We start from the raw sequence: 22267 nt of genomic DNA, 5'->3' as shown, positions 1-22267 counted from the left end.
ATATTCTCTATGTACTCTTCTTTGTCACTTAAATATTGTCTTTTTGTCAGAGTTAACCTCTAGTCCTTTCTTCACAAGAAAAAAGTTTTCTGCCTGGTTGATTTCGACCCCTTCCCATACATCCATGAATCTTGAACCTGTCCTCCATAATATGTTTTCTTACTCTTTTCTACTGGTTGGTTTTGTATGTCAACTTGACACAAGCTGGAGTTATCACAGAGAAAGAAAGGAGCTTCAGTTGAGGAAATGCCTCCAAGAGATGCAGCTATAAGGCATTTTCTCAGTTAGTGATCAAGGGGGGAAGAGCCCTTTGTGGGTGGTGCCATCCCTGGGCTGGTGGTCTTGGGTTCTATAAGAACAGGCTGAACAGGCCAGGGGAAGCGAGCCAGTAATTAACATCTCTCCATGGCCTCTGCATCAGCTCCTGCTTCCTGACCTGAGTTTCAGTCCTCACTTCCTTTGGTAATGAACAGCAATGTAGAAGTGTAATCTGAATAAACCCTTTTCTCTCCAACTTGCTTCTTGAACATGATGTTTATGCAGGAATAGAAACCTGGACTAAGATACCTTTAGAGCCCCAAATGCTAGCAGACCCCTAGACACTAACAAATTTTATATATACTTAAAATCCAACACTTGGAAACTTGTCTTCCTCGTAAACATCACTTCCTGCTGTGATCCACACTTGAGTTGCAGCCACCATGTAGATACTCATAGTGATAACTCAATACAGAAAAGAGTTAAACAATATTCGGTATTCTATAAGCATGCTAAAATATCCCACACAGCAAGTGTTGAAGATGTTCCTTGGATAACTCACCTTACTGTAAACTTTAAGGACTTCAGACAACATTGTTCATATTGCATTATACTCTGCTTGGACACTGAATGCTATGAACAAGGCTTGAGAAATTTAATAGGCTAGTCCACTGTAAAACTTGTAAACAATTCCCTCAAGATAAACAAAGGATAACTCAAAGCTAGATCTTTATAATATGCAAAGGGAAGTATTTCTACAGTTCAGGAAAAGGATCAGCCCCTGGCGTCACTCCCCACATCCCTGCCACACAGGTAAGGCTCTCTAGAGGGCTCACTGGCTCCTTCCCTAACACTGTGCCCAAGCAGGTGGCTGAGTGGGTAGATGGATGGATAAGGCATCCTCTGGTGGTACATGAAGCTTGGCAATGCACTAAAATTAAAATTAGCCGGAAATGGAAAACATGTTTATATCTCATAAGTAGAGCATTTTTCAGCAACCACAAAAACTGCTGGGCTTGAATAGGTAAACAGAACCCAGACCAAATTACAGAGAAGCTTAAAAGCTGCAGATATTCACATCCAAGTGATATTACTGGGTGCACTTGATCCTGGGACTATGTGGCCTACTTTCGCTGGATGACCCTCTAATTTCTGAAAAGTGCTACAGGATCCTCCTGACAACGACCTCTCCTAACTCCAGCATGGGAACTCTTAGCATTTCCGATGTGGATTTTAGAGACAAAGATAGAACACTGAAATCTGCCAAGGCTGAAAAGGATATCACTTTCAAAGGTTAAAAAAAAATCCCCCTCCCTGTTTATTCTGATGACTACCCAATTACACAAGTCAGGCATGATAACAGGGCAGCGAAATCTGTCTTCCACAGGCACAGACAAACCTGCCTGTTCAGGCAGTGAAAATGTGTGAGGTGCTGAAATAAGACGCAGCCTTTGGAGGTTTCTCAAGGAGTGAGTATCCTAGCATGAGAAAAGAATTTAGCATAAAAGAAAAAATTCCAAACCTGACTATAGTGTTATCATCCTGTGTCAAAACCTATTTTGTCATTTTTTAAAGTAGCATAGCTTCGTTTTCTCATTTTACATAAAAGCATCAAGTTATGCAATCAATTTATTCTTAAATTCTGTAGGCAGAAGAAAATTTTGTAAAGTGAAACCCATTCTTCCTCTGAGAGCTATTATAAAATCCAGCATGTGTGTCTATATATAAGCATGCTCCTGAGACCATGGATTTAGGTTATATTTTTGTGGGCCACAATAAATGTTGCAGTGTGATGATCACACTGACCACTCATTCTCCACCTGCCCTGTCCAGTCAGGCTCTGAGCATCTGTCCTAATGGCCAGCAGTGCTAATGTTTGGCCCTCTTGGGCCAATTCAAAACAATATTTGGATTTTTAAATCTACAGAAAAAACCTAAGGCATTAATTCTGGAGTAGAATCTTTTCAACCTGTGGATTTACATATTACTACCTTAGCTGTTGACGGTCTGTCTGTCTGTCCTGCTATCGCTACTACAAAGGCAGCAAAAACATTTGAAATAGTCACATAACAATTACTATAATTAACATTTGGTACCCTACATTGCATCATCACTGTCACAAAGGAGCCTGAGACTCCTTAGAGAGATGCTTCTTGAGCATGTCACTCCCTTAGAATTGTTGCACAACATCTTCTTCACTACATGTGAGCGCTTTATACAAGGGCAGTCTTGCGATGCTTCTAACAGTTCTTTCTTCTTTATTATTTTTTCTTTTTCAGTGTACCACACACGGGCATGTGCACACTTGTGTTTATACACACTCTCTCATGCAGAAGCACATGTGTGGAGGTCAGAGGACCTTTAAAAAAAAAACAACTCCATTCTATTGCCAATGAATGTATCTTTCACTCTCAATCCTTGGACTGAACTAGGCAAAACTAAACTAAAATTCAAAGGATATCCAAAAGTAGGATAGCAATTGCCAAAGGTTGAGGTAAAAAGGAAACAGGGAATGACCCTAGTAGATGGCATTATCATGATGATGAAACTGATCTAAAACTTAGATGGCCATGGCCACACAATTCTAAGTATGTGTGAAGCTACTAAGCACTCTTTTAAAGGGTAAAACTTATAGTGTGTGAATTACGTCTACATGAGTGTGTTGTCAAAAGCCAGTGACAGCAATGTTTTTATTAATTATTTTCATTTCTAATAAAAAATAATTGCTTTTCCAAAGCAGTATGATGAGCATCTTCAAATCTTGTATGCATTGCCCTATGCATTATTTGCCTAAAAATTATCCTTCATGGGGTTATCTAATTTACCTATAGAACGGTAAGAACTTTCTAAAACATTTTTTAAAAATGACACTAAATAACTGAAGATTTTGACATCTTGATGGATTGACTTATTAAAAAGAGAGAGAGAGAGAAATGTCTAAATTCCAGTGAGCTCCATAATATGAAGACACCTGTTTTCCTGGGAATTAGCAGCTGTAAATACAGCCAGGGTAAGTAACTTCACACAGCAAGCTGATGTGTAATAAAATAAATCGACTCAAGGTTCTCCTTTCATCAAGACGATAAACGACTAGGGTCCATCTTGTTAAGATCAAAAGAGGATGACTTTTACAGCAAAAGATGCCTACCAGCGAAGCTGTTTCACCAGCCCAGTTAGTAATGACATCAAAGCAGCTTTGGAGCGGAGCAGCAGAAAGAAGAAACAGAACACACCACGAAAGACGTGATTTGTCAAGGTTATAGGTTGTCTGTAACTATAAATTAGACCTTAGAGTATTATGTATCCAGAGAAATTGCCTGAATGCCGCTCACAAAGAACACGACAAACTCTCCTTTCGCTTCAGATTGCTTCAAGTTCTCCAAAGATGGCACTCTATTAACAGCCCCTTCTTACCTCTACCACTGAGAAATCAAATAAGGCATGAGCTACAGGGTCTTCTTCTCTTGCTGCTGGGTATTATAATCTCAAAAAATAAATAAGTAATTTTTAGAAAAGTTCATTTCATGGTACTATTATTTCTACAAGGCTAAAAAGTTTTGTCTTTATATCTCAATTACAAAAGTTTCTATAAAACATGGGCTGCACCTAAACAATGGCTATGAAAAAAGCAATTAGAAAAATACCACCCAACATCAACAGAAAAGAAACCTTCCTAACACGATTCAGAAACCCCATACTGCGGGTAGGGAGGGATAGAGCTCAGTCCGCAGTGCTGGCCCCGTGGCCAGGAGGTCCTGAGTCTGAACATGAACACCAGTAAGCCAAGTGGGATGTGCAGTGTGCAAGCCTGTGATCGCAGCACTGGAGGGAGGAGGCAGAAGGATGAGAAATTCAAGTCATCCTTGGCTACAGCAAGCATGGGCACAGGGGGAGGAAAGGAGAAAGACAGAGGTGGGGAGAGAGAGGATACTGCAATGTAAGAAGAGGCAAATAAGTCTTAGCTCCCTAACAGAGCAGCTTCATTTTCCCAGCAGAACTTTCCTAGGTCCTAGACAGCTGTGGTTTCAGTGGGAGCCTCACAGTTTTTCATCTTCAATCAAAGGAGTAAGCATCCCTCAAAACCGTCAGATTTGCCTACCTGGACAGAAGAAATTACACATCAAACCCATTAGTTGATATATAGTTTTCACACTCTAATCTTCAGTTTTTCTATAAAGTTATTTAAAGAACAAAGGAAGTGACCCTCCAAACTATCTAAAAACCTTGCCCTACAGTTGGCTGGTGAGTCACACCAACCCTACGATCATGAGCTCATCTTAGGTGCCGTGTGCAAAGAGAACCAGGAGAGCTTCCTTGTCCTTTCTTGCATTTCTTTTTGATTATTTTTTTTATTTTTCACAACTATACTATAAAGAACTAACAAAGAGAAAAGCATCACACACTCAAATATGCCATGCTCCAAATGTATGCATCTCAGTGACTTCTACAGTTTGAGTGGCTCCTCAGAAGGGTGCTGTGGCATGTCACACTAGGCCTTATACTTTTGTTATCAAATATATTTTATGCACTTGCCCACCACCAAAAAAAAAAAAAAAAAAAACAAAACAAAACAAAATCCACGACACAGTTAGACCTGAAAATCAATTATCTTTAGGCCCTGCACCACACTGCTCACAGCCTGCACCCAACCCTTCCTCATCCCCTAATAATTAAGCCTTTCTCATTTTCTTCTCTCCACATAACACTGGGCCTGTATGTGTATCTGATTATACATATGCATACATTATTGGCTAAATCCCACAAATGAAGAACCTTGCTTAATACTGAACATTGTAAGTCCAGCTATTTCCCTGGAAATTTTATGATTACGCTTTTTTCCCTTTGGAGGTGAAGAATATTCACACACACACACACACACACACACACACACACACACACACACAAGATAAACCATATGCACACTCATGCACACTCCAAATTTTTAGTACCGACTCATCTATTGTTGGACAACTAAGCTGATCCTAATTCTTTGCTATAGTGAATAAAGTAGAAATAAACATGGGTGAGTACAAGTATCTCTACAGTAGCTATGGAGTTAGCTCTGTATATGCCCTGAAGGGAAATAGCTGGGTGATATAGGAGTTCTGTTTTAATTTTTTTTTTTTATTATCTCCAGGCCAATTCCAATGGCTGCATTAACTTTTAGCTCCACCAATAGTGAATAATGGTTCCTTTCTCTCCACATCCTCTCCAAGGTTTGTGGTCAGATTTGTTGATAGCAGCCATTCCAACCAGGATGAGGTGGGATCTCAAAGTAGTTTTCATTTGCATTTCCCTGATGGCTATGGATAGTTGACACTTTTAAAAACTGCTATGAGCCATCTGTTGTTTTTGTTGTTGATTTTTTTTTGAAAACCTCTTATTCAGTTTGCCTATTTGTTGGCTGCCAATTTTTGTTTCCTTGGTATTTAATTGTTGAAATTCTTTGTAAATTCTAGATATTAGGCCCTCATCTGAAGCAAAAGCATACATGAAAAAAGAAGACAGCTATTCAACAAATAATATCAGAAAAAAACTGGATTTCTAATTGCAAAAAAAATAAAATTAGATTCTTATCTTCCACCCTATACAAAAACCGATTTAAATGGATCGAGGGTCTTAACATGAAGCCTAAAGCCCTCAACTCCAGAAGCAAACCCAGAGGATGCCCTTCAAGGTAGGCAAAATGTGGTGAGCAATACATTTTGGACTAGGGCACCAACAGTGAAGGGCCCAATCCAGCACTTCCCACCCTAGACATCCATGAGGACAAGTTCTGTGTGCAAGTGGACAATCTCCAGAGCCATGGCCTACAGAACAAGAGAGGAGCCTAGGTTATCTCCAGAGCCATGGCCTACAGAACAAGAGAGGAGCCTAGGTTATCTCCAGAGCCACAGGCCTACAGAACAAGAGAGGAGCCTAGGTTATCTCCAGAGCCACAGGCCTACAGAACAAGAGAGGAGCCTAGGTTATCTCCAGAGCCACAGCCTACAGAACAAGAGAGGAGCCTAGGTTATCTCCAGAGCCACGGCCTACAGAACAAGAGAGGAGCCTAGGTTATCTCCAGAGCCATGGCCTACAAAACAAGAGAGGCGCCTAGGTTATCTCCAGAGCCACAGGCCTACAGAACAAGAGAGGAGCCTAGGTTATCTCCAGAGCCACAGGCCTACAGAACAAGAGAGGAGCCTAGGTAATCTCCAGAGCCATGGCCTACAGAACAAGAGAGGAGCCTAGGTTATCACCACAGCCACAGCCTACAGAACAAGAGAGGAGCCTAGGTTATCTCCAGAGCCACGGCCTACAGAACAAGAGAGGAGCCTAGGTTATCTCCAGAGCCACGGCCTACAGAACAAGAGAGGAGCCTAGGTTATCTCCAGAGCCACAGGCCTACAGAACAAGAGAGGAGCCTAGGTTATCTCCAGAGCCAAGGCCTACAGAACAAGAGAGGAGCCTAGGTTATCTCCAGAGCCACAGGCCTACAGAACAAGAGAGGAGCCTAGGTTATCTCCAGAGCCACGGCCTACAGAACAAGAGAGGAGCCTAGGTTATCTCCAGAGCCACAGGCCTACAGAACAAGAGAGGAGCCTAGGTTATCTCCAGAGCCACAGGCCTACAGAACAAGAGAGGAGCCTAGGTTATCTCCAGAGCCAAGGCCTACAGAACAAGAGAGGAGCCTAGGTTATCTCCAGAGCCAAGGCCTACAGAACAAGAGAGGAGCCTAGGTTATCTCCAGAGCCACAGGCCTACAGAACAAGAGAGGAGCCTAGGTTATCTCCAGAGCCAAGGCCTACAGAACAAGAGAGGAGCCTAGGTTATCTCCAGAGCCAAGGCCTACAGAACAAGAGAGGAGCCTAGGTTATCTCCAGAGCCACGGCCTACAGAACAAGAGAGGAGCCTAGGTTATCTCCAGAGCCAAGGCCTACAGAACAAGAGAGGAGCCTAGGTTATCTCCAGAGCCAAGGCCTACAGAACAAGAGAGGAGCCTAGGTTATCTCCAGAGCCACAGGCCTACAGAACAAGAGAGGAGCCTAGGTTATCTCCAGAGCCATGGCCTACAGAACAAGAGAGGAGCCTAGGTTATCTCCAGAGCCATGGCCTACAGAACAAGAGAGGAGCCTAGGTTATCACCAGAGCCACGGCCTACAGAACAAGAGAGGAGCCTAGGTTATCACCAGAGCCATGGCCTACAGAACAAGAGAGGAGCCTAGGTTATCACCAGAGCCACGGCCTACAGAACAAGAGAGGAGCCTAGGTTATCTCCAGAGCCATGGCCTACAGAACAAGAGAGGAGCCTAGGTTATCTCCAGAGCCACGAGAGGAGCCTAGGTTATCTCCAGAGCCACGGCCTACAGAACAAGAGAGGAGCCTAGGTTATCTCCAGAGCCACGGCCTACAGAACAAGAGAGGAGCCTAGGTTATCTCCAGAGCCACGGCCTACAGAACAAGAGAGGAGCCTAGGTTATCTCCAGAGCCACAGCCTACAGAACAAGAGAGGAGCCTAGGTTATCTCCAGAGCCAAGGCCTACAGAACAAGAGAGGAGCCTAGGTTATCTCCAGAGCCAAGGCCTACAGAACAAGAGAGGAGCCTAGGTTATCTCCAGAGCCAAGGCCTACAGAACAAGAGAGGAGCCTAGGTTATCTCCAGAGCCATGGCCTACAGAACAAGAGAGCAGCCTAGGTTATCTCCAGAGCCACAGCCTACAGAACAAGAGAGAAACCCTAAGCTTTCCCCTCTACCATGGTTTCCTTCAATTCCATAAAGTAAGTCACACTAACACATTAGACAATTTATACACATGGCAAGTAACAAATGCACTTATATGACTTCATACACTATCTTTATGTTAAATCAACAGACTTTCTCATTTATTACTGAAAAGTAATATGTCATAATATGAACCATAATAAAAATTATTCTACCCACAGAGGGCTAATCTTTGCCAATACAGTGAGATCTATTTTATAAAAATAACTCTCACTATGATCTGGCCCCTTGCCGAGACCCTTCCACAGGAGATGCTGTCCCTGCTCTAGCCGCCTGCCAACAAAACAGCTGCCAAGCGAAATCCTTCCTGATTCCACCTACCATCCTTCCTTTTCTCCAGGGAAGTTACCGCTGCGCTTTAAGTTATATGGCATATAAAAATATGTTGCTTTAGCATAATGTTGGGCATCTTTTTAGTCTGCCAGGAAGATTTACTGTCTTTCTTGAAAGAGGATCTCTCTCACTATGTGGCACAAGCTGGCCTCCAGGTAACCATAAATCCACCATCCTTCTGCCTCAGATTCCAGAGTACTGGAATTACCTATGTGTACCACCATTCCTGGCAGAAAGATAAATATTTATGAAAGAATTTTAAAATATGGATTTACATATTGACTATAATAATCTCATCCCTGTTTCCAACAGTTCCACTCTTCTAACTAGGGAGAAACTATAGAGGAAACTGGGACATTTATCAAAGAGACAATATTAAGAGAAAATAATTAGAAAACATTTAAAGAAATAGCAGTATAGCACACAGTGTATCATTACTATGAGATACAGAGAAGCCAGAACAGTTAACCATGACTCTCCCTCATAGGGCTACTTTGAAGGGACGTATGACAAACCACACTCCATTGAGCTGTCATTTAATAATGACACATCTATTCCTGCATGAGCCTGCCAGTCATCCATGGAGGCCTTAGCCAAAGTCAACATCTGAGGACGGAGAATTTCACTTTTTTTTTTTTTTTTTTGATTTGTTTTTTTCCAGACAGGATTTCTCTGTATAGCCCTGGCTGTCCTGGAACTCACTCTGTAGACCAGGCTGGCCTCGAACTCAGAAATCCACCTGCCTCTGCCTCCCAGAGTGCTGGGATTACAGGCGTGCGCCACCACCGCCCGGCTGACTATTGCCCGGCTAACGATCGCTTTTTGTCTTAGGCTACAAAAGTCTTCTTCCTGTAATGAATAAATTGACTGGTGGATTATCTGTGGAAGGCCCAGTGAAGAAATAATTGTCTCAAAGCTTTGAAAAAATTTGATTGTGTAGACCCTGCAACTCTCCCTCCCCGTCCGCCTTGGGATGTATGAGGAGGTATGTGATAAATGTGTGCTTGTATGTTATGGGGGCCAAAGGTCAACCTCAGATGTTATTCTCAAGAGTCTGTCAAACTGACCTGGAACTCACCAATGAGGCTAGTCTGGCTGGACAGCAAGCCCCAGAATCAGCCTGTCTCTACCACCCAGGTTCTGGGATTACAAGTGCATGCTGCTTTTTACAAGTGCTAAGGACTGAACTCAGGTCCTTGTGCCTATACAACAAACATCTTACCAACTAAACTATCTCCCTGGCCTCTGTTTTCTTGAGGAATCTTGCTTTGCTTTGGTTTGGCTTTAAAAATGAACAACTGAAGCACATCAGTTGTAATTTGAGTACATAGCCAAAAAATTTGAATAAATTCTTGTAGGAACCAATAATAATTATATACAATTTGTTCAATGAGCAAGAAACATAAACTTTTAACAATCAGAAACAGGAGCTGAGGAGATGGCTCAGTGGTTAGGAGCACTGGCTGTTGCTGCTCTTCCAGAGAACCCAGGTTGGATCATGGTGACTCACAACCTCCAGTACCTCCAGTGCCTCCAGTAAGCGAGGATCCGGTGCCCTCTGCCAGCCTCTGCAGGCACTACACACACATGGGGCACAGACACATGAAACACTTATAAAATCATAAAAAATAAATTTTAAAATGTATTGAAGCAGAAATTTAAAAATGAGAGGCTCTCAATCTGAAATGGTCAAAATGCTGGTTCTTTTGTGGCTTACCCAGCAGACTATCCCACTGACTTTCAACTGCAAGTCCCATAAGGGATGCCTGTATCCTGAAAATGGTCCATGTTCACAGGAGCTCAAGAGTCCTGGAGCTCATAAAACTAGTCCCCAAAACTGATGCTTTGACAAGTTGAAGGGGATTTAGAACCTACTTCAAGACTGAGAGCCCTCTGACCTTCCCTTGATTTTCCCCACCTAAAATAGAGACAAATCTTCCCAGAAGAATATAATTGTCTTCGATCTTTTTTTTTCTTTTCTTCTTTTCTTTTCTTTTTTTTTTTCTTTTCTTTTTTTGGTTTTTCGAGACAGGGTTTCTCTATGTAGCCCTGGCTGTCCTGGAACTCACTCTGTAGACCAGGCTGACCTCAAATACTCCTGCCTCTGCCTCTCAAGTGCTGGGATTAAAGATGCATGCCACCACTGCCCAGCAAGAACATGGCACATTCTTTTTTTTTTTTTTAATTTTTTTCAGAGGTGAGGATGGAACCCAGGGCCTTGCACTTGCTTAGCAAGCGCTCTTCCACTGAGCTAAATCCCCAACCCCATGTCTTCCATCTTCTTACTGAAATTTTAGTGGCCAGAAAACCATGCCTGGACAGCCGTCTGCCACACAGTTATCCAGTATTTCCCTCTCACGGGAAGTCTTCACATTCCATTGTCTGTTCAGCTGCCTAAGAAACTTCATCCCAGCCACTGAAGAGCCTTTTGCCCACTTGAACTGCTCCAGCACGTAGCTGGAGGGTAGAGGGGAGCTTTCCCTTTTCCTCCACGTCAGGTGTTCTAGCTCTCAACAGAAATGCTCCATTTTGAGAAAAACATCTTCCAAAGAGAACATTGAGAGGGCTTTAGATAAGAGGAAAATGGCGACTTACTTAATGGTAGTGCAGAATCAGTGAATCCAGAGCATGCCCTCTGACCATTAAAGTAAATGTAGTGTAATTAAAGTAAATTATATACCAAGTCGTGATTCACACTAATCAGAACACTCAGTTAATTTTAGCCTATCATGACTTTAAATTCCCATTATTATTTAGCACTAGTTCTAAATTGGCTAATCAAAATATCAGAATCTACTATCAAAGATTTTTTAAAAGTTATTAAAATATTTTCTAAAGATTACAAATATAAGCAATAAATGCAATGAAATGGACTTCACTAGTCAAAGCAGAAATAGAAACTAAAGCAGATGACATTTTTAAATGCAAAAAGAAAAAAAATAAACTTAAGGTTACTAAAAGTTACCAAAGGATGATTTATAATTTTTCAAGGCTTTCCAAAGAATTGTATTTATATTAATTAACATTTTTGGTAAATAACATTCAAATTAATGTTTCCATTCAACTTATTAGAAGTTGACTCTGGATCCATATTTGGGGTTAAATGAGAAGGGGGTGAAGAAAGAAACAGAAACCAGATGAGGAAGGAGGGAAGAGGAAGGCAGTGGGAAGACAGAGGAACTACAAACCCACCCCACAGAACAGCTCAACTCATCTCTCTTAAGGTGAAGAATCTGGAAAATAAATATGTTATGAAAACATCAACAGAAGATGAGCTTTTAGTATTCTTGCTAATATTCTTACCAGATACAGCAAAGCTAGACATACTACCTCAAGAGTAAGAGCTGTGAGGAACAACCTGGTTTTCCCGATAGAAGACTTAAAGTTTATCTCTATAAATATGTGCAAGTGGAAGATAAAGCACCCATCAGGAACACCAGGGTTCTAGAAAGTAAGAGTCAATGTGAGCCGTCCTGCTGCTGTAGGATGTAAAGCAGTGCTCAGGGTCACTGGAACTAGGACACGTCAGAGTCAGGGGCAGGAGATGCTGTGCTCTCACTGCGTTCAGCCCGAAGCCTAGTGCCAAGCGCACAGAAAAAACAGCTGAAGGCTGTGTTTAGCTGGAGATGCCAGGGAGAAGGTGTTCAGAAAGTGTGCTGTGCGGCTCTTGACACTGTCTTTATCCCTACACAATGCAGCACAACATAGCACTGCATTTTGCACTGTAAGGACCGTATGATTCCAAACACACAAGATGTATTTGAGTAACCTTAAATACAGCACCACTTTTACTAATAGTATAATAATGCAGAGAAGAGGAATAAACCTTCAACAATAAAACATTTTAACAAAGTGAAACACGATGCATTCAAACACATTCGGGATGGGGGTGAGATAACTCAGCAGGGAGCACATCTGCCCTCCATGCCTGACAGTCTGAGTTGATCCCTGACACCCACATGATCCTCTGACCACCACATACGTACTGTGACAAATACATATGCTAACATACATACACATACATACATATACACACACAATCACAAACTCAAAAAATAAATAAAATTTAGAACCAACTACACATACAACTCAGGAATTTAAAAATACTGAGCAAACTATTTCAGAAAAACATAGATAGATATCACAGTATGTAATCAAAACAAATGATACTTCTCTTGGAAATTGCATTCACAGGGGCTTTCTCTGCATCCAGAACCAAAATTTCCTGTAGATGTTATTACTATTGGAACTGAGACATTCAGGACAGTCATGACATCTAATGTAAAATACATCAGTCATTAGTTCTTAGCAAATGTAGATTATTTAATAAAGGAATATTAGTGTCATGATATGTTCATATTCTATGTGTTTCATAATATACTTAGTGAGATACTTAATAAAACTTTCAGAATTGCCATGAACCAGCAGAGAGTATTTCATTACAAGAAGGCAAGCACTTAAAACTACAGTTACCTGTCACCACTGACAACACTGAAATCCTCCTCCTTTCACTGAGTCTGACCCACCTTCCACCCTTCCCTATCAGGTGTCCCAAAATGGAGTTTAAAACTTCAATTTTGTCTGGAAAGGAAGAGGGAGAAAAGAAGCACTAGGAATTCTCACCATCTTTTGTGAGAGAATGAAATGACAATAATGAAAAGGACACATGAGTGTGCACCTGGCGTGTGACACGCTCAGTGGCACTAGCTAGCACAACCCTGCTTTCTGAAGCCTGTCTCCATGCACTCACTGAGAAAATAAAATAAAGAGCCCATATTCGGTAAACTCTCATTTGATTTATTCAGGGTGTGTGACTCGCCAGTGCTCTTCGGAGCCCATCACATTAATTGCAGTAGCTGCTTGGGTGGCCATCAGCATCAGTGATGTTGTTAAAGCTTCTTTAAAGTGAACTTCATAAATGTCATGTGCAGTTGTGCAACAACAGCTTACGGTTCCTCATGCTGACAGACCACACATTTCACTCCTATCATACCCTCCGTAACTACCACTGCCAGAAACATGATCTTCAATTCAGCCGATTTCCCCTCAACCCCAAGTTACTTACATTTTATTTAAAATAAGAATCTCAATGATTTTCCTTCTAATTATTATTCTAAGTCAAACAGGAAATAAAAATGTCAAATGTAGAATCGGCAATTGGTTCCTACCATCAGCAATGGCTCACCCCAGTCTTTTGATCCATTTCACAAGGACCCTGTGTTTAATATCTATATTCTAGACAACTGAACATTTGAAGACCCTCCTATGGCAGGGCCGCACTGTGTCAGCAATTGAGTGACACTTGGATTCCACATAGAAAGAAATCACTTTGACTAAAGTTCCATTACCTTGATAAGGGCTCCATTTACTCTGTTCTATAAGATTAACTGTCAATACACTGCAACTATAAATTCCCACAGTCCCAAGACATCTTGTCTAGTTAAAAACAGTATTCCTAATCCTGATTAAAATTATAAAATAAATTAAAAGATCATTTAATGAAATAATATTCTACTGAAAGTGACATTAAAACAGTAATTTAAACAGCATTAGCATATGTACCTAACAGTATAGAGGGAGGGGTGGAGAGATGGCTCAGCAGTTAAGAGCACTGACTGTTCTTCCAGAGGTCCTGAGTTTAATTCCCAGCAACTACATGGTGGCTCACAACTGTCTGTAATGGGATCCTATGCCCTCTTCTGGTGTGTCTGAAGACAGCTACAGTGTACTAACATACCTAAAATAAACAAATAATTCTAAAAAGAAGAAGAAGAAGAAGAAGAAGAAGAAGAAGAAGAAGAAGAAGAAGAAGAAGAAGAAGAAGAAGATGAGTATAGAAGAGTCATGTTTAAATGAAGGCAGAATGTGTGTGTGTGTGTGTGTGTGTGTTGTATGTACATACTATACATATATAAGATATAATATGGTTTTGTTTCTTACATGGCTGTATATATTTAAATTTTTAGTGACAATAAAATGCAAAGAAAACCAGATAAGTATATTACTAACATAAAGCTTGAGAAATTTGTCAACACTTGAGGGCTTTGATTTTCATATAATTAGGACACTGTTGCAAATGGGGATAAGAAAACTTGCTCGATGCTTATAGCTATGTAATACTAATAACCAAGTGCTTGATGCTTATAGATATGTAATACTAATAACCAAGTGCTTGAGGATTCTATGAACAAAAAAGAGCCAACAGTATTAATACATTCTGTGATATAGACTTGGCCTGTGAATTTTCAATGCTTTCACTGTCTGCAATTTCAGAAGCAATTAGTTTGTACATGCTAATTGAAGATAGGGTCATATAAGAAGAGGTAAAGCACAACAAGAACTTCAGGTCTCTGAAGAAGGAAATCGAAGACAACCTCAGAAAATGGAAAAATTTGCCATGCTCGTGGATTGGCAGGATTAATATAGTTAAAATGGCCATCTTACCAAAAGCAATCTACAGATTCAATGCAATCCCCATCAAAATCCAAACTCAGTTCTTCATAGAGTTAGAAAGAGCAATTCTCAAATTCATCTGGAATAACAAAAAACCCAGGATAGCTAAAACTACTCTCAACAGTAAAAGAACTTCTGGAGGAATCAGTATTCCAGACCTCAAACATTACTACAGAGCAATAGTGATAAAAATTGTATGGTATTGGTACAATGTCAGGCAAGTGGATCAATGGAATAGAATTGAAGAACCAGAAATGAACCCACACACCTATGGTCACTTGATCTTCGACAAAGGTGCTGAAAGCACCCAGTGAATAAAAAAAAAAAAAAGATAGCCTTTTCAACAAATGGTGCTGGTTCAACTGGAGGTCAGCATGCAGAAGAATGTGAATTGATTCATTCTTATCTCCTTGTACTAAGCTCAACTCCAAGTGGATCAAGGACCTCCACATAAAGCCAGACACCCTGAAACTAACTGTTTCTAACTGTAGAAAAGAAACTGGGGAAGATCATTGAGAACATGGGCACAGGGGAAAAGTTCCTCAACAGAACACCAATAGCTTATGCTCTAATATCAAGAATTGACGAATGGAACCTCATAAAATTACAAAGTTTCTGTAAGGCAAGGGACACTGTCAAAAGGACAAAATGGCAACCAACAGATTGGGATTTTACCAACCCTAAATCTGACAAAGGGCTAATATCTAATATATACAAAGAACTCAAGAGACCCCAGAGAACCAAATAACCCTATTAAAAAGTGGGGTACAGAGCTAAACAAAGAATTTTCACAAGAAGAACTTCGGATGGCTAAGAAGCATCTTAAGTAATGTTCAACATCATTAGTCATTAGGGAAATACAAATCAAAACAACCCTGAGACTTCACCTCACACCAGTCTGAATGGCTAAGGTCAAAAACTCAGGAGACAGCAGGTGTTGGCGAGGATGTGGAAAAAGAGGAACACTCCTCCACTGCTGGTGGGATTGCAAGATGGTACAATCACTTTGGAAATCAGTCTGGCGGTTCCTCAGAAAGCTGGGCATGATACTTCCAGAGGACCCTGCTATACCACTCCTGGGCATATACCCAGAGGATTCCCCAGCATGCAATAAGGACACATGCTCCACTATGTTCATAGCAGCCCTGTTTGTAATAGCCAGAAGCTGGAAAGAACCCACGTGTCCCTCAACAGAGGAATGGATACAAAAAATGTGGTATATTTACACAGTGGAGTGTATATTAGCCTAGAAACGTGGAATACCCAAGAATTCTAAAGTTTGTGGGCTTCACAGCTTGGTATAAAATTTCATGGGTATCTAAAATTCTTTTCCTTCATCTACTTTTTGGAAGCATCTCATCTGTCACTCAACTTCTAATTTAACTCTTGGGCCCATTGTGAAGACTCTTGGTCATCCAAAGCACACCCCCGCAGACCACTTGTGAAGCTTAGCGCCGAGATATAGCCATGTGTATAATGCATAACTCTTGGCAACAGTGAACAAGAAAACAGTGCTCTGTTTGATGAGTCAGCAATGCCAGCCAGTGGCCACTAAGAAATTCAGCTGTAAGCAAGACACTTACTCAAAGGCCAGGATGGGACAGTCAGGCTCACAGGTTCCCATATCTCTGATACAACAGGATAAATCACTTAGTGAAGTAGGAAACGTCTGGGTATGCTTTGTAAAAGAGGCTGATGGCCTTCCATTAAATTAATGCAAAGTTAGAATTCCTGTAGACAATGAAGTTTGCAATAAATTAACTAGTGGAATGAAACACCTGCTTCTTTATGAGCCTCTGATACTAAGGCCCTATGTGAAAGGCCCCTCTAGGAGAAATGAAAGCCTTTCAGTGATACCAACACTCAAAACAGCAACACTAGCAGCCAAAGTTAATGGGGTGCTGCTGTGTGGTGTCAACAGTCTACATACAATTATGCTTACAACACCACATTACCCAAGTGTCAACATGGTGTCACAGAGACATCAGAACACTTGCCAAAGGCCACACAGCTAGTAAACAGCAGAGCCTAGATTCAAACATAGACAACCTGGCTCCAAAGCCCACCACAAGTTCTATACTATTCTACTTTATAACTGAAGAAACAGAAAATGTTTTGAAGCCTTGGAGAAGACACAATATTGAACTTGTGATCATATCTTATACTCAAAACCAGAAAGGGACATTTACAGAGCAGAAAATACAATCTATCAAAACCAGGTATATAAATGTATGTATATGTGTGTGTATATGTGTGTGTGCATGCATGTGAATGTGTGCACATGAGCACGCACGCACGCACGCACACACGCACGCACACACACACACTCAAAATAAAATAAAACAAGTTTCAGTCTGAGCAAGGATCTGCTTTACTGCACAGACACGGAGTCTAAAGGAAGATATCCTCAGGCAGATGCTGATAGTTATGGGCTAAAGGGACTTGGCTCTAGGAAAGAAAATGTGGTAATGAGCCAGACATGAGTTCCAGCTCCTACTTCTACCCTGAGATAGGTAGTGATGCTGTAAATTACTGCCTTCATTGAGCCAATTAAATAAACAGAATACCTAAAGTTCCTGGCCACGGCAGAGATTATAATAGGAAAAGGCCAGTCTCTTCCCTCTGCCTTTTTCAAGTTTACTCTGCTGGTTAACATGGTTCTTACAAAAGCAAGGGTTGGGATTATTTTGAAATGGGAAAGGGTCCAGAACAGACCCTGTGACTTGCTGAGCCCCACAGCACCATTCTACCTGGGAAGAGCTTACTCTTTCCCAGGTCAGTCTGGCGAACTCCCCGGCTGAAAAGCTTCAAAGGGTAAACACTGCTTTTACCCTAGTTCTCTCAAGAACTGCAGGGTCCGAGGAAGAAACAATCCAATATCAGCCATCCCAGTCCTGTCACTATAAACTGTGGTCCAGCATGGCTCAGATCAGGAGACTGGGAAGCATCCCTAGACCACAGAGTATTCTCCACATTGCACTCAGCTCAAAGCCTAGTGCTAATGCATGGTGTGCTCACAACCAGAGAAGTAACATAGATGGTGGTTGTGTTTAACTGAAGATAGAAACCACAGAGAGAAAGATTCAGAAAAGGCTATTTAATCCCCAGTCCTACACAACACAGCACAACAACTATTTATCCGGCATTTGCATTGTTTTAGCAATCATAAGTAATCTAGGGATGATTTCAAATACATAGAAGGATGAACCTATGTTACATTAAAATATTACACCAATTTATATGAAGGAATTGAGCAATGGGATTTTGATATCTATGGAAGGCTGGGTAGAAGGATACTAGAAGTATTCCCTACAGATACTGAGGCTTGATTATATTTCTTACAAATCCACTGAAGACACACAGCAGTTCCTCTGCCCCTGTTCATGTAGATACACATTAGCCTTAGTATAGTGGGTTAATCAGAGAAGCCAAATATGAATGACTGAAAAGTTACATTGCATATCTTAAAATCAAAGTAATAGAGAACTTTTAATAGCATCTTATACCTTGTAACTAATATTAATCACAACAAATGATTAAAAATTAAACTATGTATTAAGAATACTAAAAAACTTGATAAATGTTCAATGATACATTTTTATATAAAAAGATTGTAAACAAAGTATCTTACAAAAGATAGAACTGTATAAGTCCCTTTGTAAGTCCCTTTGTATGGAGATAAATGGCAACTTTTTCTGTATTTTTATTAATAGACTTAGTGTAGGACAGCTAGATTCATTGACTTCCTTCAGTCTACTGCACCAGACTGTTTTGTAACATCTCATGAATGACGTCACTCACACAGAGATGCAGTAGAAGTACTTCTGTGGCCACGTGAGACTGCTGTGGATTCTTTCAAAGTGGCAGTTCCTGGGGTGAGGGTAGTGTGAAACTCTGCACCTTGAATGGGACATCAGCTGTACCTAACTCTGAGCTTTCTGCATTGCTGATGTAAAGAATACTGCAGGCTAAAATGTTCATCTTAGTTCTGGAAAGCTAGCAAGTTCAAACACGGATACAAAATCTGAAATTTTTAAATTCAGCTTAAAATATAAGTGGGCACAGAGCTCCAAAATGTTTTCCTTAAAATGGCATCTGACTCCAATTTTTTAAGAGAAATCTGACATAAACCTGAGCAATTCTTTAAAGATATACATACATACACATACATATATACATACATACATACATACATACATACATACATACATACGAGTGAATAATCTCACTAGAGAAAAGAACCACGTGAATAATTCTCCTGCTGCCAATCATCCTCCCTTTGGCTGCATCGAGTCTTGGCTTTGCTCCCCATCTCAAAGAGAATAATAAAGCAATGCACGTGGGATTGGCATTTAATAAAGCTAACTTTCACTGTTTCATCAAGTTGAGTAAGTTAAACTGGTGTGTTTTTATTTCTCCCTTTCCATTTTAGTTATAAGTGTACAGCAGTACAAAACACAGTGAGTCCCAGTACCCGTCCGTTGTTTCCACCACCTGAATATAGTCCAAGGTGCCAGGAGAGTTTTTCACTGTATCACTGGCATCACTACAAATGGCCACACAGTGGAGAAAATGCCAGATTAAGGCTTAATGTCATTATGAAAACAGTTTTGACTTTAGGATCTCAGGGACCTCACTGATGCATTTAAAAAGTTGCTATGCCAAACAATTTTCTTCATCATTCTATCTCACACATCCTCAGACAATATGTTATATATATATTGTTATCTACTACCCAATTCACAGTATGGAGAAAAAGACATGGATTGGTGACTTTAATGTCCAGAATTTAAAACAAATTATGTAAAGGAATTGGAATGATCTCAATTGCTTCCTGTGACCAGTGGTGAGCCGCTTCTGTTGTACCAACTTTTCTATTAGGAAGCCCAGGTAATAGACTGGCTTAGTAATTCCTACCTCACACATCAGCACTCTACAGATAGATCTGTGAAACTCCACAGGCAGAAAAGAACCAGGTGGAGCCATGGCTCAGGGGTACAGTGCATAACTAGCATGCAGGAGGCACTAGTTCAAAAAACTCCTTACAAAGTATCATTTTAAAAAGCAGCAGCAGCAACTGGTTACTTGGGAGGGCTGAGGCAGGAGGACAGCTATGAGGTTTAAGACAGGCTAAGCTTCACAACTGGTTCCAAGCCAGGCTGGGTCATGAAGAAAAATCCTGTCTCAAAAAAGAAAAACAGAACAACCAACAAAGACAACAAAAACACAGACCTAACATACAAACGATTACCCTCTGGCCACTAAATCTATTATATACAAAAAGATGCTGTGGCATTTTTCATTTCAATGTGATCGATTCATTTCCCCTTCTTAAAAAAGTGCTAGAGGCAGACAGTGGTGGCGCACGCCTTTAATCCCAGCACTTGGGAGGCAGAGGCAGGCGGGATTTCTGAGTTTGAGGCCAACCTGGTCTAGAGAGTGAGTTCCAGGACAGCCAGGGCTACACAGAGAAACCCTGTCTCGAAAAAAAACAAAACAAAGAACAAGCAAACAAACAAACAAAAAGTGCTAGAGTTGAGCTGTTGGAATGCAGACATGGAACATGTCTGCCAAGGCCCTACCTCACTCTTCTCCCTTTTGTTCTCTCTTATTTAATAAGTCAGATTTCTGTATTTCTCAATTATGCCTGTCTAAGTTTTATTGCTGTTTTATTGGGGAATTTTTTGTCGCAGTTTGAAACAGGATCTCACTCAAGCCCAGGATGGTCTGGAACTCACTATATTGCATAGGGTGGCTTCAAACATGCAGCAAACCTCCTGCTTTAGCATCTGAAGTGCTGGGAATACACATCCGAGTACTGTTGCACTCACAAAGATCCAACAAAGAAGGAGAACTACAGGCCAATATCCCTTATGAATATCAATGCAAAAATACTCAATAACATTCGTGCCAATCAAATCCAAGAACACATCAAAATGATTATTCACCATGACCAAGTAGGCTTCACACCAGGGATTCGGGGATAGTTCAATATATGGAAATCCATCAATGTAATGCACTACATAAACAAACTCAAAGAAAAAAACCACATGGTCATTTCATTAGATGCTGAAAAAACATTTGACAAAATTCAGCATCCTTTCATGCTAAAAGTCTTGAAAAGAACAGGAATTCATTCAAGGCCCATACCTAAACATAATAAAATCACACAACAAACCTGTAGCCAACATCAAACTAAATGGAGAGAAACTTGAAGCAATCCCACTAAAATCAGGGACTAGACAAGGCTGCCCCCTCTCTCCATATCTTTTTAATATAGTATTTGAAGTTCTAGCTAGAACAATTAGACAACATAAGGAGGTCAAAGGGATACAAATTGGAAAGGAACAAGTCAAACTATCACTATTTGCAAATGATATGATAGTATACTTAAGGACCCAAAAACCTCCACCAGATAACTCCTACAGCTGATAAACAACTTCAGCAAAGTGGCTGGTTATAAAATCAACTCAAGCAAATCAGTAGCCTTCCTATATGCAAAGGATAAGCAGGCTGAGAAAGAAATTAGGGAAATGACACCCTACACAATAGCCACAAACAATATAAAATATCTTGGGGTGACTCTAGCCAAACAAGTGAAAGATCTGTATGACAAGAACTTCAGGTCTCTGAAGAAGGAAATCAAAGAAGACCTCAGAAAATGGAAAAATCTGCCATGCTCATGGACTGGTAGGATTAATATAGTAAAAATGGCCATCTTGCCAAAAGCAATCTACAGATTCAATGCAATCCCCATCAAATCCCAACTCAGTTCTTCATAGTCTTAGAAAGAACAATTCTCAAATTCATCTGGAATAACAAAAAACCCAGGATAGCTAAAACTATTCTCAACAGTAAAAGAACTTCCGGGGGAATCAGTATCCAGGACCTCAAGCAGTACTACATAGCAATAGTGTTAAAAACTGCATGTATTGGTATAGTGACAGGCAGGTAGATCAATAGAATAGGATTGAAGACCAGAAATGAACCCACACACCTATGGTCACTTTGTCTTTGACAAAGGAGCTAAAACCATCCAGTGGAAAAAAGATAGTCCTTTCAACAAATGGTGCTGGTTCAACTGGAGGTCAGCATGCAGAAGAATGGGAATTAATCCATTCTTATCTCCTTGTACTAAGCTCAACTCCAAGTGAATCAAGGACCTCCACATAAAACCAGACACACTGAAACTAATAGAAAAGAAACTGGGGAAGACCCTAGAGGACATGAGCACAGGGGGAAAGTTCCTGAACAGAACACCAATAACTTATGCTCTAAGATCAAGAACTGACAAATGGGACCTCATAAAATTACAAAGTTTCTGTAAGGCAAAGAACACTGTCAAGCAGATAAAACAGCAACCAACAAATTGGGAAAGGATCTTCACCAACCCTACATCCGATAGAGGGCTAATATCCAATATATACAAAGAATTCAAGAAGTTAGACTCCAGAGAGT

At 40.7% G+C, this 22267-nt stretch overlaps 1 protein-coding gene and 1 long non-coding RNA gene across 4 annotated transcripts in view; one reads left to right on the top strand and one right to left on the bottom strand.

Annotated features, from left to right (window-relative positions):
• The window catches only part of Wdr70 (WD repeat domain 70), a 232460-nt gene that overhangs the window by 117114 nt on the left and 93079 nt on the right, over nucleotides 1-22267 (bottom strand). The gene's annotated exons all lie outside the window — the stretch shown is intronic.
• On the top strand, nucleotides 6056-7924 carry LOC127666742 (uncharacterized). 3 transcript variants are annotated; one of them, XR_007973695.1, is made up of 3 exons: nucleotides 6056-6136; nucleotides 7335-7378; nucleotides 7423-7529. It is a non-coding gene; the product is annotated as an uncharacterized LOC127666742 (long non-coding RNA). The 3 variants fall into 3 exon arrangements; XR_007973694.1 differs by lacking the exons at nucleotides 6056-6136; nucleotides 7335-7378; nucleotides 7423-7529 and adding exons at nucleotides 7311-7334; nucleotides 7717-7760; nucleotides 7893-7924; XR_007973693.1 differs by lacking the exons at nucleotides 6056-6136; nucleotides 7423-7529 and adding exons at nucleotides 7717-7760; nucleotides 7893-7924 and having other exon boundaries at nucleotides 7355-7378.

This window comes from Apodemus sylvaticus, chromosome 16 (genome assembly GCF_947179515.1).
Source record: "Apodemus sylvaticus chromosome 16, mApoSyl1.1, whole genome shotgun sequence".
NCBI classification, from domain to species: domain Eukaryota; kingdom Metazoa; phylum Chordata; class Mammalia; order Rodentia; family Muridae; genus Apodemus; species Apodemus sylvaticus.
The sequence above is the reverse complement of the archived record's forward strand: the minus strand, read 5'-3'. Positions and strand labels throughout refer to the sequence as shown.